Raw genomic sequence first — 17050 nt, 5'->3', positions numbered from 1 at the left:
CAATGAGGGCTGATTCACCTCCTCGTGCCCAGTCAGGGCTCCAGCAGATCAGGTGCATTAACTGCTTTGGTCCCCTCTGTCACTCGCTGCACACAAATTTCAAGAAAAAAGAAAGGGGGTGGCCTGCCTTCAGAATAATTGGAACAGGGTACCCTGAGCCCCCTTGTGGTCCAGTGGTTCTCAGCAGGGTGCCACCAGGGCCCGGGCCAGTGCGGTGGAGCTCCCAGAGGGCTAAGTCCGCGCCTGCCTCCCTGACCTGCCCGATTAGCCTTAACTATAAGCCTGCCTTCCCTGAGAGGAAAGCAAACACAAGGAGATGATGGACGGAGTGCTGAAACTTTTCAGACACTCACCCACAGTCACAGATCTGAGTTGAATCCATCATTGTTCTTTAGCTCACTTCGCCGTCCCAGTTCAGACCCAGCCTTATGCAAATCAGTCTTGACCCTGTGCCTCATGGGAACAGTCCAGCCCAAACTGCCAAGCCAGGTCTTCCCTGGACCGGAAACAAGCATCCTGGGACCGGTTTTGGGGTAATATCCCTTATCAGCCAGGCTAGCTTGAATCCAGTGGCAAAGTGAGCAAGGGGCCCACTTCTGGGCATACCATGCCTACTTAGGGTGAACAAAGCAAACACAAGGAGATAATGGACTCAGTGCTGAAACTTTTCAGACACTCACCCTAGTTACAGATATGGGTTGACTCCATCATCGTTCTTTAGCTCACTTCACCACCCCAGTTCAGACCCAGCTATATGCAAATCAGTCTTGACCCTGTGCCTCATGGGAACAGTCCAGCCCAAACTGCCAAACCAGGTCTTCTCTGGGCCAGAAACAAGCACCCCCTAAAAAAAACTATGGCTTTAGGCCCAGATCTCTGTACTGGGGTGAATGTATGACATTGTTCTGCATTCTGTACATCAATTGTTCTTTTTGTATTTCTCTGAGAGGAAGCAGGGATGTGAAGCCAAAATCACAGTGTAGGGCGGCCTGCCAGGGGAAGGCCCAGCCAGCGCCTTAAACTCCAATTGATTGGGCACGCTTGGTCTATTTAGGGATGGACTGCTTGGCCAGCCTAGGTTGTTGTTCCATGCAAAGAGCTTCAACCCTGCCAGGGACCGTCTAACTCAAGGGCCTGCTGCTCGCGGATGCCCTTTCCCCATGCAGCAGAGAGAAGGCTGAGCAGCTTTGCCAGCTTGCGCCTCCCAGTGATCCGACCAGAGTGGAAGGGTTCGGGTGGTGCCAGGTCATGAATGCCACACTGTCGCTCCTTCCACCCAGCGCATTCCTGCAGCAGCTCAGAATGACCATTCCGTGGGGTGTCTCCACCACCTAGACCGGCACCCCTGCGCCTCTCTCAGGCTGCACCTCAGCCTGCCTTTCCCTTCCGTGGAGATGGTCAAGCCTGCTGGTCCCATGCAACATCACCTGTCTCCCAGCAAACCCTCCACCTCCCAGGGTGGGTATCTCCAGCAGGCTCCTGAGGGGAACAGAGGTAGGTCAGGGACGGGTATGCAGCTCCCAACTCCCATCCTTCAGTTGCGGCTACCTGTTGATCCTGCAGTAGCATATGCTTGTCTCAAAGATTAAGCCATGCATGTCTAAGTAAACACAGCAGCTACAGTGAAACTTCTAATGTCTCACTAAATCAGTTATAATTCCTTTGATCGTTCTATCTGTGACTGGTATCTGGTGCAACTTTGATTGAAAGTGTGCTGGGGTCCTGCTAACCAAGTCTCCATAGTTCTTTTACTAAACTGTATGATGGTTCCTCAATTGGCACCAACTTTGTGCCCCTTGTAAGTCCCTCGTACTCTTGGTACCTAGGGCATTGGACCTAAGGACGTTCCCTAAAGGCTGCAGCATGAATTGTGCCACCCTAAGGGACCACTCACCAAGCTCACACAAACTGCCACTGCAGCAGCATGTATTAGTGCAGAGAAAACCTAAGAGTCCACATGGCACACATCCCTGTGTGTCATTCCAGAAAAACACTGCATGTGGTATAGGTAAGTCACCTATACGGTAGGCCTTACAGCCCTAAGCAGGGTACACTATACCCATGTGAAGGCATATATGCAAGAGTGGATATGTTCCAGTGATATCTAAGTTCCCCCTTAGATATTTCCATTGCACAAGGAAGCCATAACAAGTAAATTGGCTGGACACTTGTGATTAAGAGCTCCCCAGCTACATGATGGCTTCACTGTACCCCAAGGTGTTTGGTACCAGACACCTCATCTTAATAAACCCACACTGATGCCAGTGCTGGATTTATTAATAAATGCACGTAGAGGGCACATTATAGGGCCACCTGAAATGCTACAGACTGCTAGTGTGGTTACCGACTGGTCTCGGCCAGCCTGCCACCACTAGACTTGTGTCTGGCCTCCTGGGGTGAGAGCCTTCACTCTCAGAGGCCAAGAACAAATCCTGATCTGGGCAAAGGTGTTCACGCTTCATCCAAGTAGGAACTGTCTTCCAGGACGGGAAGCTTCAAAGGCCATGCCACCTTTGAAATGCGACCCAGGACTCTCCAGCTAGTGGAAGATTACAACCCCATGTCTTGTATCCATCTTTTATTTGGAGGACCAGCAGGAAAATTAGTCAGATTAGGAAGTATGCCCACACCTAGCCAGCACCACCCCTAATGTGGACAGCTGATGATCACACCACTTTTTAAAATCCTCCATCATGTGTTGGGGAGAATGAGCCTATTAGGGTCAGGGTTATGGCCACTTCCCACAGGAAGCGGTCATATAGAGGGTGTAGTCACTCTAAAGGTAGGCAGCCCATTGACTTCTACCTGTTACTCCCCTTAACACTCCTAAATTGAGTATTTTGGTGGCACCTCTTGACCCAGAACTTCAGATTCAACAGACCTAAAGATGAAGAGGACAAAGTTAAGCTGCTGAACCCGAGAACTGGATGCCTGCCACGGAGTTTTGGCACAAACGCCTGCCTCCGCTTCAAGACTCGGCAATCGAGGTGAACTGTCTCATCCTGAAGAACCCCAGAGGACTACCAGCCTTCGCAAACTGCATTATTACTCCCTCGGAATGGAGGAGCTACTCCCCTGCAGATCGTAGGCACCTAAACAGCAGAGTCAAGTTCACCGACTTGCAGCTCCCCAGCCCAACCTGCACAGCAATCAACTAGGAAGAGGTACTTGTGCTCTGGAAGGTTATATCTGTCTAACCCTCTGAGTTCGACGGTACCAGGACGCACCAGAGCTGTGCAGCACCAATCCTCAGGGTACCGGATGCCCTGCAACCAAGACAAACACTGAAGAATGCAGTAGAGACTCCAAATGTACCAGAGCCCAGCAGCCACCAAAGGACATCAAGACCCCTGAAACCCACTTAGAGACTGGCACAGCAGTCCTAAATTTGCCCCTGACAACTGTTGGCCCTTGACCGCGAGAGCAGCTTTAAGCAATGGGCCGGACAACCTACCTGCCCGCCTGGCCTGAGTAACAACAAACTGTTGTTGCTCCTTTGTCCCTAAGGTCCTAGCGAAACTAGTCCCTGTTTGGAAGCTCTCTGACTTGCTTGATTTTAGAGGGCCCCCCATTATCGTAGCATGCCAGCTTCCAACTCCACCAACTCTCTGCTCTCGGTGGACCAGGAGACCTGTTGGAAGAACTTTGAATCTTGGCTTCCTGCTACTCTGAACCCAGAAGGTAAACCCCTGCAACTGTCTGTGCTGTGTGCTTTACCTACCTGGTCTTTCCTCCCATAGGATTGTATTGTGCGTAATTGTACACAAATTTGAACTATTTGCTTATCTTTGAAAATTCATTAGAAATACTGCAATTACCTTTGAATGTAGCTCTTGATTCGAAAATGTCTATAAAAAGAATTGATATTTTTCTAAATTATTCACAGATTTATTCTTGAGTGTGTGTCTAATTTATTGCTTCTGTGAGTACAACAGATGCTTAGCACTACCCTCTGATAAGCATAACTGATGGCCAACACTACCACAAATAGAGCCTTAGTATTATCTACTTTTGCCTCTGTAAGCCAATTGGGGACCCACTGGACTCTCTGCACAGTGTACTTCATTTTAGTACACTATATAGAGATCCAGCATCCGACATTGGTGGCAGCGGTGGGATCTGCAACTTTGTGTTTGCTGATACCACTCTGTCAATAAGTGACTACATGAGTAAATCCAAAAGTTGCGTTTAGTTAATTTTTTCCAATTGGTCGATTTTTACAATTTTTTTAAAATAACTCTTAGATTCTTGGATAAGTCCCTTGAATTAAAAATTGTTTTAGGATTTATAATGTACTATAGTTAGGACTGTAAAACTTCAGTTAGGATTTATATTTCTAGTTCCAAAAAGATTTCCAATGTTAGTGTGATAATGAATCTTGCAGAGAAGGTGGCTAAGGAGCTTGACCTTACCCCTTAGCAACAGCTAACTTTTAAGCAGTTAAGACCCTTTCCAAAGGTTACAAAATTAAAACTGGCACAAACCCTACCACTGTAATGCTTCAGAAGTTGTTTGCAGAGTATGAGCTGGCCCATCCTATGAATGAGGCCTCTAACCCTGAGACCCAGGGCACAGCAAGTGAAGGAGAGGACACTTTACCTCTACTCCAAAACTGGCCCAATGTGCCAAGGCCCCTCCTCTAGCGAAGATGGCTCAAGTAGCTCAAGGTATACAGAAGTTTCCTCAGAGGAGGAGATCCTTCTTGAAAGTTTGTCCGGAAGTGTTATGTACCCCAAAGTACCCCAATCTAGACCTAGGTAGCTACACAGCCTTTTACCTACATTTTTCCTACTTAGCTCTGCATAACGGTTCTAGCACTGACCTTATACCCAGTTATGTGCTCAATAAATGTTGATCGGTTTCCATGAAACTAGCCTCATTTATTATGCATGAGGATTCTTAGAAAAGTCCCTGCATATGAGATGCATAACAGCAAGAACATATTCTGCGTAAAAAGTCATGGTCATCTCCATCCTGGGCGAAAGAACTACCTTGCATAATCACAGGTATTGTTCTAGGCTCATTTGCATAATCGTACTCACAACATATTGATTATGTAAGGAACCGACACTAGATGCTGAGGTCCTGGCCTGAAGAAGCTACAACACACATCGGTCTGACATCCCTTGCGTGGTGTCCAACTTGAGACCAAGATGGAGTCCTTCATTCTCTCCCGTCTGGTAATGGGGTTGGCTCTTTCCTAGAGGATTCTTGGCTGTACACCCAGATACATGCTGGGTACACTTAGGTACACTTAGGTAGAGGTTACATCGTAGGAGTACGCTCGATTACTACCATGTAGCTATATGCCTGCATATATTCACCGTTTTAGCACCATGGTAGAATTCTACTTTTTATTTACTCTGTTAATGCTTGTAATCTTATACATCTGTTTCTTTTAAAGGTTGTTGCAGCAAACATGTTTTATACTAGAATGAGAGGGAGAGGATGTAGCCTAATGGCTAGGGCAGTCGACCTCAAATCTGGGGAGTCGGGTTTGAGTCTCGGCAATGACGCTCAACATCCTGTGATTCTGGGCAAAGCACTTAATTTCCCTGTGCCTAACAAAAATGAATGTGTTTTCATGTAACGCAACTGGTGCTCATGTAAAGTGCTCTGATACCTGATTTCGGGTCAAGTTTGCGCTATGTAAAACTTGGGGGGAAAACAAAAATAAGAAAAATGACGCTGGTTCAATAAATACTTATTGAAAATGTCCCTGTCGTTTATTCATTGTATCTCTCTAAGACCTAGTGAGCACGAGTGACTAAGCAAAAGTACTGTACTGTTTCCACGATCCCTGAAGGATCAAGCGTTGTCATGTACGATAGTTGTCAGAAACTATTCGCTGCTTGGTAAGATTAGGGAGCTTATGCGGCACTGTGAGCTAGCTGGTCTACTGGCTAATTATTCTGCGAGGGTTTCTGGAATCAGTCTGGACACCAATCCCTTCGTTTATTGTCTAAATGCTCAGATCCTATGAACTACATGACATGGCACCGCCAACATTGGTTTGGTTCTTATTTAGCGTCGAAATCTGAGTAGTTCAGTTGTGCTTTCTAAGAGACCCCTACTCACATTTACCCAGAGACGTCAGGAGTGGGAAAGGAAAATCTGCTGCAGCTGAGTAGGTATATCCTATGTATTGGCTGTAGGTTTGTTTAAGTTTGAAGAATTATAGTTCTCCACATTATGCAAAACCTTATCTCTTTTTCTTAATACTTCCTTGCATAATGGCTAATAATGAGGATGCTGGTACGAGGGTTGCCAGTAAAGAGGAAGCTGAGCAGGAAGGTGCTCTTAACATTTCAGGAAATTGCAGACATGTGCTTACTATGAAGTTAGTAGAATATGGCCTTTCATCACTGGGTGGTCATGTTACCCTTGTGATTAGGGCACATGAAGTATTCAGGAGAGAGGTATTCTATTCTTGGGTCAAAATGCCACCTGTGAAGGCACACATTTGTTTCATACTTACATTCCAGATGAGATACCAGAAGAATATTTTCCCTATGAGGACATAGAAGTCCTGTTAACTTACCAAGAGCATATAAATAGATTTAAAGGCGCCCTCCCCCAGACCACACAGACAAAATGAGACTCGGTCCACTCAGCAGAGATGGAGGGACTTGGCCGGTCCTAGCTGCTTACACACAGCATCCAGAGACTGATACATTGCCTGCAGCAGACTTACGTAAACTTTACAGAGAGATAGTAAAACTGTACAGAAATCTTACACAGTTCGTAATGCGAAAACTTACAATTCAACCTTCAAGGGTCACTCAAGCTGGTCAACCACAAGGGACTGCAACAAACATCAGCCCACAAATGCTGAACGTGATTATGGAAGAATGTCCACTAAATATGAGTAATTGCCTTTCTAGATAGCACAGAAAATCGCCCAGCTTGAAGCCGTATTTCCGCACACGGGCCCTCAAGAAGAACACAGAATACTAACAATTTGCTTGGGATACAGTTTACGCTGCCGTTACTGTATCCCACGGGGCAGTACCTGTCCTGGACTTAGGGATGAAATTGATAGGCAACTTTGCCCAGGTATCAGCAGTGGTGGCTAAATGCCAACGCCTGAGGGAAGTCACTCCTGCACAACAGGAGCGAGAACTACCTAAGATTATAGAAGTAACCTATGCTTCGTTTGGTAGAGAGAACTTGGGAGCTAGACCAGTGAAACCACAAGTAACGAGTAATTCTGAAAAGGATAACTTGAAGCAAGCACCCGATTCTTCTAAAAAGAAATGGAATAACAAACAATCAAAAAAGATTAAGTAGAATGCATCATGGTCACAGGATGGGTCTCCTCGACAGGAGCACTTTGATAGAAAATATAACCTTAGAAACCATGATCATATTAAAAAACCTGCCAGGTATTGAAATTCTAAAACACGTTCCTCTTGTTCCTTTTTGGGTTCATCAAAAAACTCGGAGAGGGACAGACGGTCAGAATACAGATCAGAAGAGTGAGTCAAGCCCAGAGACACACACTGCACTTCAGATTACATTATCAAACAGGAAGATTAACCCAAAACTAAACCAAAATTTAAAAAGAAGAAGGTAGCTGGCCTTAAAATAAGAAATGCCCAGACTACTGAAGACTCTCCTACTGAACGGGGAATGGGCCCTGACGAAAATAGACAGCACAGCAGAAGTAACAATAGCTCGCTAGAACCTGTTGGAATTTCTGGTGACAGCAGCATTGAATGAACATATAACGGTGAAGACACCTGATACCAGAGTGAGTGTCCCCCATCAATTACATGAAATGATGTGGAGGGGGACATACCCAGAAAAGTTAAAGGTCTCTTTTGGGAGAACCTGACTTTTGGATTCGATATCCTTTTGGCTGAAAAAGATTGCCCACCTGAGTTCATTAATAATTGCCCTAAAGGGGAAGACGTAATACTACCAGCTTTTTCCAACTTCGTTCCAGAGTCACGCAAACATACATATACCCAGGATGGGCGTTTGCGCTAGCTCCTGCACTTTACGGCAATCATGTATGGTGGGAAGCTGAGTCACCTCACCAAGAAGTCCCGGTTAAAACTACTCCTGCACCACTGATGCAGTACCCAATAAAACATGATGCAAATAAACAAGTTAGGGAGATCTTAGATCAACTTGAATACCAAGGTGTGATTGCAAATTGCACCTCTTCCATGAATAATCCTTTGTTTCCTGTAATAAAACCTGACAATTCATAATGTCTAGTTTTAGACTACAGGCATTTGAACACATGCATGAAAACATTTGCAGTACAAAATGCACACAGTGCCGCATTAAAATCAATAACATTGTGAGGAAGAAATACAAAACAACACTAGATATCTCAAATGGATTCTTCTGCCAAAATATATCACCCGTAAGCAGATATTTGACAGCATTTTCAGCGCTTGGCTCACAGAGCCAATTTTGTCGACTGCCCCAATGGTGTAAGAATAGACCCAGGATGTTCTCAGCAAGAGTTCAAAGTTACTACAAAATTGTGATGAGGAGGTATTGTCCTATTTAGATGGTATTTTTCTGACAGACAATGCGTTGTTGGATCACTTGCACAGGGTGAACAAAATCATTTTGGGATTCCCCACTGTGGGCCATACATTTAACTTTAAACAAATCAAAAATTGCCCACCTCAATGTCCTATTTTCAGCAATTTCTTGTAGAAAAATGTGCCCTGCTCCAACCTCCAAAGACTCTGAAAGCTTTACAGTCCATTTTAGGATTCCTAAATTTTGGCAGAGCATACATTTTGGATTACGCAGAAAAGGTAAAACCTTTCTATGACCTAATCAGACCTGATTTTTCAGTTCAGCAATGAACACAGGAACACACAGAAATTCTCTGTTCTGTACAAGCTGAGATGATAGCTTTCAAACACTTACACACACATGTAAACACCACTAATTTGGTGATCCGTGTAGTCTCAGGTCAATCTGGGTACACTTACCTCACCATCAATGAAGGCGAAACTGTACCCATCGCATACAAGTCACATTTGTATACAAAAGCTGAGAGGCGCTTTGCAGCCACAGAAAAAATACTGACAACAGTACAGACTGCTGTGGTGAGAGATAGAGCACTAGCTCAAGGGAAACTAATAATTGTTGTGACTCCAGTACCAACCTTAGAGGCTGTTACCAAAGCAAGCATTCCAAACGCAAAATCACTGCATCAGTGATGGATACAATGGGCTAATTCTCTCACTGCAACAGACGTAGACTACAAATTTGATTCTACATTAAAAACACACGCATTCCTGCAGTATAAAACAAGAATATCCTCTACCAAATGAAATAACGCCTCTAGATCAGTATGAATACATCAATTACACTGACGGATCTGTCCAGCCTGCCGTAGGAAGTAAACAGCAGTACAATGCAGCATGAGCAATTGTAAAGGGACATATGTGAGATGGCAAGTTCCGTCCTAGCATTATGCAGACGCAGTCTTCTTGAGATTGCACAGCGCACTTGGCAGAACTAAAAGCCCTGATACTTGCAGTAAAAAATACAGATTAGGAATTCCCCACACTCATTGTGTGCGATTTGTTTTATTATGTCCAGTCATACAATGAATATGTTCACTATTGGGGCCAGAATGGATTTAGAGATTCTAAAGGTTGTACAATAATTCACAAGTTGCTTTGAGAATGAGTGACAGAGCTGAAAAAATGCCTACCACGTGCTCATGTAATTCACTCATTGAGTCATCAGTGTGTTGGCGTGCACGTGGAAGGGAATTCACTGGCTGATGAAGCTTCCAAGGCGACAGTGCAAACTTCGGTATGAGGCCGAACGGAGTTCAGTTAATAAATAAATAAATAAAACAAATTTCATTGCGCGCACTGCATTGCAATGAAATTAGTTTTATTTATTTATTTATTAACTGAACTCCGTTCAGCCTTATGCTGCAGTTTACTACCCGCCACCCTGCCCTGCCTCACCACTCCGCAACACTCCCACGAGGAGCTGCCACTGTATATGATACACATACTTGCGAAATACTTAGATTTTTGATGTAAAGGCATGCGTGGTAAACGCATATTCACTGTAAAAATATGCGTGATAAAGGCATGCATTTTAAAGATGTATGCATCATAAAGCCTGAGTTGTAATGGCATGCATGGTAATGACCACATTATAAATGTTGTCTCACACCTGTGTTAGAGTCATTGTGGAGTAAGACTTCAAACAATGCCACACATGGAAAATTACTGTGGTAAATGTTAAATGTTACAGGCATGTACATAGTACCTTATATCACACATTGGTCAAATCTAGGCCGTTTCATGTGCAGAGCACACTGGTCCATAATGAGATGTATCTTGGTAGGCTTTATAGTATGGAGATTTTAGAACACAACACACGTTTGTCTTGTGCGCCATCCAAGGTCTGGCCCTTCTATTACTTAGACCCTATTTCACACTGGAACGCCCTACCGCCCAACATTTGGGCCATTCAAATTCTGCAGCAATTCAAGATTGCACTTATTATTATTTTGATTGTTAATATCATTAGTACTATTATTCATTTTAAGTCAATTCAAATAATTCTTTAAGCGTTAGTAATAATAATATTAATTACAGTAATAATAATAATAATAATAATAATAGTAATAATAATAACAACAATAATAATATTAATAATAATAATAATCTCAGCAGCAGACAAAATAAAGTATTACTTTGCTCTTTGTTACCTAGACCATGTATTAGACCATTTGATATGGCCTCAGAGCACTTATGGCTGAAAACGTCTTGCAGAGAACAGAAAACTAAACTAATTTGTAATATTCATGCATCTGCTACATATGCTTTCCGAAAGAATTTGCCCTCTGAATAACTGGTTCTATATGACAGAGCTAATAACTTTTTCATTACTGTAGTTCGGAAGACCTATAGTTTTTAAACAAAATGTTTCTATACGATCCAATAACAAAGAAAATAAAAACAATTTCTGTGATGATCTTTCTAAATGAAATGTAATATTGGCTATATTAACTGAATGTTTTTTTATATATACTAAACATTGAAGTGATTAGTTTTTTAACAGGCCAGTTCTTCCCTAAGGTATAGGAATTACAAGGTGTAGTATTAATACAAACTTAAAACAATGGGGCCTGGTGTGGAGAATAAACATGGAAATGTGTGTTACAGCAGCAATTTCCCGTGGTTTTTCCCAAAGTCCTGGAACGTTTCTCTAGAGAAATCTCTCCTAGTGTTATTAGATGAACTGTCTCCTGAAAAATATCCAAAGCATCAGGATTACTGCATAATTGTAATTTTGAATGCGGTGGTGGCTTGCATTAATGGCCGAAATGGGATTTGCTCAGCACTGGTAAATCTAAAAGGTCTTGTGAGATTTGGCAACCTTGCTGTATTTATGGCCAGTTGTTTAATGCTCCAGATTGTTCAAGATCTATAGTTAACCGCCAATTTGCTCATGAGATACGGACATTGCAATTGATACCGCACACAAAGGGGCTTATTTACAAGAAACTGGCTCTGCATTAAAGCAGAAATACCCTAGTTTCCTTGCGCCACCATGGATGTGCCGTATTTACCATACAGCATACCATGGCACAAGGATTGGCAAATCCATCAGAAATTCAGACGTACCTGTTGGCGCAAAACCACACATTGCTAGAGTTGTGTTGTAAGCCTTAAGCGACTCCAGCAATGAATCGGGAGGCCTATTCTTATTGCACTGCATCACTCCATACGCCTGCACCAGGCAGGTGTAAGGTTTTGACGCAGTGGCATCCTAGAAGTGGCGCAGTGAAATCTTGTTGATTTCACTGCGTCACTTCTACGAGGCATTCCGGCATGGGAACGCCCACTCTGCATACATTGTACCTGGCGCAGGTATAATGTGGCACATCTGCCTAGATGCGTCACTTTGTAAATAGAGCGCAACCTGGCACATTGTTTACGCCGCCACCGTGTCACAAAAAGTGACACAACGGGTGAGCGAAAGTGTTTCAAGGGGCTTGTAAATAAGCCCCATATTTTTTATTTGTCACAAATATACACCACTATAATACAAGTATATTCACCCAGTTTTTGTAAATAAGGATTTTAAACAAGTCCAGCCAGCACTGCTCTATTTATAGGTTTTTATCTAATGTTAAAGTCTGTTTTTATGTATGGAGGTTTATAGCTGGAGTTTTTCACTCTGAACTGTGATATCTGAATTTACATTTTTATGCTAGTTTTTATCATTGACTTTCTTCTTATGTACTTTCATGATTGACTGTGCCTACATCGAATAAAGAATTATTGATATGATTTGATCTGATCTATCGTTAACCATTTGTGATAGAAGTGATAGCAATCTTTAAGAAAGCTCTTCGAGCGAGAACATTATTTCACTGTCTGTCTTGCTCTACTGCAGACAGGAATTCAAACCGTCCATTATATTCCCATTTTTTAAACGTGGTTCAGTTGCCTAATCTCTATCTCTGTCATTTTCTTTTCACATGGCCGGTGAGAAGAATGTTCTCAGCAACATGTTTCTTACCACGCAGAGCTAAATTGAATCGTACTGAAAAACACAAACGTAGAATTATTTGATTTTCATGGACCGTCGCCTTATCGATTGATTCAACGTGTTTTTATGGAGCTTAGTCATGCAAGCTAATAGTACAATTTTGTGCAATAACGCATCTGTAAGAATGTATTTCTCATAAGGTAGGGCTTTTTCGTATCCCAGTCTCACATAATTTGAACAGATGCTTTGATCTAAAAAAAAAAAATTTATGCTAGTGTGCTTTACATCACAATAGTTTCTTCATGGTGACAATGGCTGGCTTCGGCATATGCCTATCCTTTTTTTAATTGTGTATTTTGTGCTTGACTTTTTCTTTGAAATCCAGAGGACTGGACATATTTGAGCACAGTGTGCAAAGATAACCACAAGCATATTTGTAATGCTGATAAATAAAGAACTGGGAGAAAGCATTCTGAAGACCAGTAGATCTCTAGCAGCTTGTCTCCAGAAAAATGTAATCAGTAGCGTCCAGGGTCCAGATGTACGACCATTCCATTTTGCGGGTCGCAAAATGCGATTTTTTGCAACTCACAATTCCCAACTCGCAAAACGGAATGTACTCATGTGTCTCAGACTCAATTAGTGATTCACAATGGGGTTGCAAATGGGGACCCCTTCCCTGTTGCGACTGGTTTACCTCCGATTTGAAATTGGTGGCAACTGCGATTGTTTTGCAACCGTATTTGCGGTCGCAAAACAATCATACATCCCCCTGCGACTTGCTATTAGGAAGGGATGCCCTTGGCACGCCCCTTCATAATATAGACTCGCAAATCCAATTTTGCGAGTCTGTAACATGTTACTGATTCTCAAGATAGGGCTTATACATGATACAACCGTTTTTAGTGGTCACAAACAACCACAATTTCTGTTTGCAACTGCTAAAAACGGTTGTACATCTGGCCCCAGATGTACTATAAGAGGGGTCCGAAATGGTGGGTGCAAATTTCTCCCTGACTTTTTGTGACCAGTCTTTAATTTTACAATACAAAATATGTAGTTTTGGGTCCTATTGCAAGATATCTAGTCTCAAAGGATCACAGAATGACTGGCCTAATGTGTATTTATTAGGCAAGTCACAATTTGCGACCTCCAGTGATTGGTTACAAACACAAGGTAAGTGGCCTGTGATGGACAGCAGACCATAATTCCCAAATAAGTGTCTTTTTTTAAAGCAGGCTGTGTTTCTTAAAGATACTATGCTGCACTAAAAAATATAAATGTTCCTGTTTTAGAAGCATCACGGGTAACAGTCAGTGGTACCCTGGACTACTGCCTACTCTCCTGAGGCTGTCAATACAATTCCGAAAGATTAACAGTTCCCTAGTGGACCCCTTTCCCTTTACAAATGTATTACCCCCTTCATTGAGATTTTGGTTGCTGATCAATTGTATAACCACTGAGACATATCATACTGAATCACAGTTAGGCAGGAATGCCTCTGTCACACCCTTTTCCAATTGTGCTTCAGTATAGGTTGGTAAATTCATTTTGCGAGTCAGAAATGCATTTCCAGCTTACAAAATGGTTTTAGTATATTGTTAAAAAAAGCATTAGCAAATCATGTGATTTTGTGAACTGCAGGGTTTGCAATCAAAAAATGATTTCGTGCATCAGAGAGCCCATGGAGAAACTAAGGGGCATATTCACAAGAACTTATCTCCGATTTATCTCCATCTTAATGCATCAAAAGTGGAGATAGACCTAACACCCCATTCACAAGCTGGTGCAAACTGTAGCCATCCCCAGTATTCCCGCAATAACTGCCCCAAAACTTATTTCCATGGTGGACACCACCAACTAACCCTAATGAGATGCAGAGTAGGTATTCCCATGCAAAAACACACGAAAAACCACAACGCCACTTTCACAACGAACTGCCAGATCTGCGAAGCGAACCAAAAACCGGAGATAAGCCGCGGTAGCTGCAGGTATTTAACACCTGCCTCAAGCAGATTTAAAGACGGACGACTAGCTACAGTAGGCAACGGAGCCCCGCACACAGCCACACCCGAAGAACAAAACGACACCATGGAGCTACTCAACATGCAGCTCGGAGCCCCAACAGGGCCACAACACCCACCGCCACCACCCCCAGCACCGCCACCACCCCCAAGTCCGCACCCCCGGACCACCACAGAGGCAGCGCAGAGAAAGACAGCGGACCTACAGAAAACGCACCACTCACACAGACCTAACGTCCAAGGAAGTCATTGCCCACTACAGGCTCAAAAGTTCAACAATCATCCCCATCATAACCCACATCGCCCACAGGTTGACGGTCCCAACACAGCGGAGAACCAACATACTTCCGCAGACAAAGCTGCTGGCTGTGCTGCACCTGTTGGCCTCTGGTACCTTCCAACCAACAACTGCCAGAGTTGGAGGGGTCTCACAGCCAGCCCTATCAAAGTTCAACACACCTGTCCTGGATGCCATCCTCAGCTTCATACTCCAGAACCTTCACTTCCCCAACACTGCGCAGGAACAGCTGGAGACAAAGCAAGGCTTCTACGCCATAGCCGGATTCCAGGCCGTGTTGGGGGCAATAGACTGCACACATGTCCCACTTGTGTCCCCTGCGGATACTGCACACCACTACCGCAACAGAAAGCACACGCATTTCATCAATGTGCAGGCAATAGTGGACCACCGGGGACTCTTCACCAATGTCGTCGCCAACTACCCAGGCAGTGTGCATGATTCCTTCATCTTCCGACAGTCCATCATCAACCAGCGCTTCCAGGCTGGCACATATGGAACTGGACTTCTCGTTGGTAAGTGCCAAATCAACACATCACACACCCCAAAGCCACCAACACACAACGCACAACTGTGGGAACGCACACTTGACCAAACCACATGCAGCATGTCAAACTACATGACCACCTACCAGACATGACAACACCACTCCAGGGTCAGCCTGGGCTACCCCTGCACCCAATACAGACATATCATGGCACCACAGCCACACAACAGCTGAACGTGTGGAGATGCGAAATACAGCCATGTGCGAAGGATGCAAGTGACCCGTGTATGGGAATGTACACAACGAGAAGTGAGGCTTGGATGTGCAGGACAGATATGGGTAATTGCAAACCACAGACATGTCCATTCAGACCACAACTGCTGGTGACTGGAGAGTAGTGAGCAGTGGACGCAACCATGTCACCCCAGGCCGTGGGTCAGATAGTGAAAGTGTTTCATGCTGCATCCCCCTATGTGCGTGAGCGTAGTGGGTTAGCCCTGAGTACGTCAGGGCTGCGCAGGGGTGTGGTCAAAAACCCCGTTGCGCAGAGCGTGGTTCACTCCCGGGAAGGCCAACGTCACTGACAGTGCGGCGCCACATGGCATGCCACGAGGCCGACGGCGTGAGCAGCGGGGCCTGCAACCCTGTGCGCCTGCTGCACCCCAGGACGCTGAAGCACAGACCAGGCCTGCCCGCACCAGGGCCACACTGCTCACCTGCCGACACCGTTGTGTGTCAAAGAGGACCCAACACATGCCGGTGCAAGCTCCAAGCCCCAGTCCTGCGACCTCTGCAGCCTCGCAGACCATTGCTGCCCCCCCGATGCTGGCCCACATCACTCCTTACTTATTAACATGCTCCACCGGTGTCCTCTTTGGCCCAGTAGGTCCCACATGTGGAACAGTGTCCTGAGTCCAGAATGGCAGTGACCCCAAGTCCGTGGCAGCGGCCACAGCACCAGACTACCTTCGATCAGTGAGGCATAATTCCATATTGCATGCCTGCGACACGTGGTGCCACTAACCCTGTTCAACGCAAGCTGGCGACACATGGTGCCACTAACCCTATTCAACGCAAGCCGGCGACACGTGGTGCCACTAACCCTGTGCGCCATGAGTGACCGTCATCCTCCGGCAGAACATTGTTGGTGTCTGAGCCTGTGTCCTGGGGGTTGTCATCAGCAACGGGCAAGTACGGACTTTGTGTCTGGCATGGGTCTGTGGCATTCATATCCGCCAAGTTGCCAGACACAGCTGGCATGTGCCCTCTACATCATGCCCTGGGGGTAGACCTACCATTCTCCCCCGTGACACTACACGGAAGGCACCTATGACACATGCGGGCCCTGCTCATGACCCTACCCCAGTCTCCCACAGGTCAGCGTCCCGTGGCGGTGCGCCCGTGTCGGCCGCTGTGCATCTGGGGCCACTAGCCCTGTGCGACTCGAGTCATTCCCCCTTGTTGTTCTGAGATTGTATTTCTGAGTGCCTGATGACAGTTGGAGTAGTTGCCAGCACCAGCTACTCCCTGAGGCCTGGCTTACACTCATCCCACACATAGCCAGCACAGGCGTCACTGGATTAGTGGGCCTGCCATCGCATCCTGCCGAGCCAAGTATTGACTCTTTTCTCCCTCCACTGTCACAGGTGATCAAGGATATGCACTCTGCCCTTGTATGATGACACCCCTCTGAGACCCGGACACACCCGCCCAGAGGCAGTACAATGCGACCCACAT

This window comes from Triturus cristatus, chromosome 11 (assembly GCF_964204655.1).
Source record: "Triturus cristatus chromosome 11, aTriCri1.1, whole genome shotgun sequence".
In the NCBI taxonomy this organism is placed as follows: Eukaryota; Metazoa; Chordata; class Amphibia; order Caudata; family Salamandridae; genus Triturus; species Triturus cristatus.
The sequence above is the reverse complement of the archived record's forward strand: the minus strand, read 5'-3'. Positions refer to the sequence as shown.